The following is a 3275-nucleotide window of genomic DNA, read 5'->3' as shown; positions in this document are numbered from 1 at the left end:
TGTATCCAAATGTAGTTACATGGAATACTCTGATATTGGGCTGTGATGTGCAAGAGGAAAGTGAGGAGACCATCCTGCTTTATGCCTAGATGTTGTGACAAGGGAATATGTCAGATAGTGCTACCTTTTTGAATGTTTTGAGAGCCTGTCATATCAAGTCAGCACTTGAAACAGTAAAAAGAATCTATACCCAACTCAACAATGCTGATATGTTTGATGCCGACCTTGATCTTGCAGCAGAAAATATCGTAAAGGGTGGTTCTCATATAGTGGCCAGCGTTGTACTGCTGTGAAAGTTGTTTTGGTTATGGAACCAGTAGCAGAACTTAGAAGTGCTAGTTCAGAAGGTAGTTTCAAAGATGAGTAAGCTAACTGTCGGTGCACCAGAAGAAGACTCTGACATAACTGCAGTTGTCAGTGAGTCATCTGCAAAGTATATAGAAGGTTTGGTTTTGGATGCCAAGGAAAAATGTGCTACATTCTGCCAGGAGTACAAAAGAGATGGAAACCTGATATGGCCTTTGCTTATTGATAAAGTTTGCCTTGACGTGAGGATTGCGTGGGAAGAACCTTTTGAGCCTGTGCTTCCAGTCATTAGAATAAGCAATGTGGAGGAAGGAATCCACCACTGTAATGCAAACAATTTTGCTTTGCAGGGTTGTGTTTTCACAAGAGATATTAACAAAGCAATCACGATTAGCAAGACAATGGAGACCGAAACAGTTCAGATCAATTCTGCCCCTGCTCGTGGATCTGACCACTTTTCTTTTCAAGGGTCTTTCGGAAAGTAGAATTGGGTCATTCAGAGGGAAATTAGCGGGCTATTTGAAAAAGCATTTATCTTTGACAAAATTAGCAGACAAGAAAACTATGTTGGGAGGAGACGACGATGTGGGGAAAAGGCCTCGCAAAGCCTCAGAAGAAAAAGGAAGACTTCAGATCGCTACGACCTGGGGAAAGGGAATGAGAATTCTAGAAAACCACTGCAGAAAGTTACGTGATGAAGGGGCCAAAACGACAACATGGTGCTGAGCAGTTCGTTTGCGAGTGAAGAGGATAGAGATCATTAAGGGAAAGGCAGCCGTGCTGAAGGTGGATACAAAGCAGAGGCCACATAAATTCGATCAGAGGATTATCATCTTCTTCATCATCATGCTGCTGTGGCTGCCTGCCCATCCTGATCATCATCATGCTATTGGTTGTGCTCTTGAGCACCGACATCACACCTAACAACTATAAGCACCATGCTTGCTACATGTGCTGACTCCTCGACTTCTTCTCGCTGACCATCAAGAGCCTCTATATAAGCGGAACGAAGGAGAAGCAGCGCAACCTTGAGCCCTCTGTAGGAACAGCAGGACTTTGTACCGAGAAAAGAATTTGTGGAGTGGTTATAGTGTGGGCTCAGTTACTGGATCAACTGATGACCTATCATCTACTACACCCAAATATTAACCCATTGGGCATGCATCATCTCTGAGTAGCTTGATTCAGGGTCATCATCAGGATCCCTTATCAAACACAGCATAAGGAGTTTATGGAATAGTTGGTGTTGACAAAACATCATCCAAATTGGAAATGTTCAAGTAGTATTGATGGTTGGGCTGTTTCAGTGAACACAATACAGAGCCTACTCGAACCATAGGGTGGACTATTAGCAGGCTGCGGCATACTATTTCCATAGGCTGATTTTGGATGAGGGATCTGATCATGCAAAGGCAGCAGCATGCCTACAACTGTCTGAGAGTTCTTTAATGAAGAGCAAGAAGTTCTGTGCTGATTTTTGTGCGAGCACTCTAGCAACAAGGGCCCTCCTCTATGGGGTGCCATGAAGTACTTGTCTGAGAAGGTACCAAAGGATGCAACCAGCAAAGCACGCAAACAAAGTGGCAGCAGCCTTGAGAAGGTTTCACAAAAGATACCAGATCTACCAGAGTTTTCAGTGGCATTGCAACCTGATGCCTGTGAAGACATTAAAAACAAAATCAGAGAACATTAGCAAAGACTTATTGCTCGTTTGACCATGCAATGTCACGCGAATTTGAATTCTATATTGGGTCACAACTAGCACCTACTGATGCTTCTCAGATTGACATTTAATACTAAACCTCTTCAAAGAGGCTGGAAGGCCGGCTATTTCCTGCATTCACATATATGTTGGAGTTTGTGATGTCTAGCATTAATCACCTTTACGAAGCTTACAAGTGCCATGTGTAGATGCCATAATCCATTCATATTGTAATGCTGTCATGAAATCTGAAGGATTAACTGACTTTTCCATGGAAGATGCTCCCCATAATCATATGCTTGAGCATACACTCACAACCATAAAACAAACCCGTCTGGAACTTGTTGCTGTGTGGAAAATTGGACAATAGGATTATTCACATGTTGAATCTTTTATCCTGAAATTTGTCAAGGTCCTCCGTGGATGCGACTTTGCTTTCGAAAACCCTTCGACAACGTGACTTGGGAACCTTCAAAAATACCCATTCATCCTCCTCAAACTCCACATGTCTTCTTTTCTCATCCACATAGACCTTCATTGTCTCTTGAGCTTGAAGGAGATAGAGTAATAGGAGTGTGTATGCATACTTCATTACTTGATTCATAAGCTCCATTATCTACGTGAACCTTCAATGGCAGTTGCATTTGTTGAGGAAGCATTCTCAACCCATGCAAAGATTTGGTATTAATTAAGCTATGGATGCTGTCCATATCAATCAAAAGGTAAACCATTCTACCATTGATTAGCCCCTAGAGTCTAAGGGTGTTTTATCCTTTACAACTAGTCCATGCATCATGAGAAATTGCACATAAAGAACCACCTAGATCAAAAGGAAAATTGTCCACAATATCATAGAATTCATCATTATTTCCTTTATCCTCGTCATGCATTTCTTCAACCATAGGGTTTGCTTCCACATGAAATGCATTCCCCTCTTCACTTTCATCCTCATCTGGCTAATCGATGATGACAAAGTTAAGCTTGCTATTTTTGGATTTGCATTTCAACCTATGGTCTTGTGTCCACTTTTCTCCACAGTTGAAACATAACCCTTTTGCCCTTATCTCTCTTATTTGTTCATTTGAAAGGAATTTGCTGTAAGTGCTATTTTGAGATCCCTTTTGTGCATTTTCAGCCCTTACAAAGCTTTGTTTTGCTTCAATGATTGGTCTATAACCATTTCTTCCACTTGGTTTTGATCCATAGACCGTTGGATATGTAGGCAACTTGCTATAATTACTACTATAGGTACTAGTTCCCTTGCCTT

General features: G+C 41.6%; 1 pseudogene; it reads left to right on the top strand.

Moving 5' to 3' along the window:
* Positions 1–359: 359 nt before the first annotated feature.
* Positions 360–791, top strand: LOC148012007 (NADP-dependent glyceraldehyde-3-phosphate dehydrogenase pseudogene; annotated as a pseudogene).
* The last annotated feature ends 2484 nt before the right edge of the window (positions 792–3275 follow it).

The sequence above is a fragment of the Lygodium microphyllum genome, chromosome 27, assembly GCF_053477565.2.
Source record: "Lygodium microphyllum isolate KBCC chromosome 27, Lygodium_microphyllum_v1.1.10, whole genome shotgun sequence".
Classification (NCBI taxonomy): Eukaryota; Viridiplantae; Streptophyta; class Polypodiopsida; order Schizaeales; family Lygodiaceae; genus Lygodium; species Lygodium microphyllum.
This window is presented reverse-complemented; position numbering and strand designations above follow the sequence as displayed.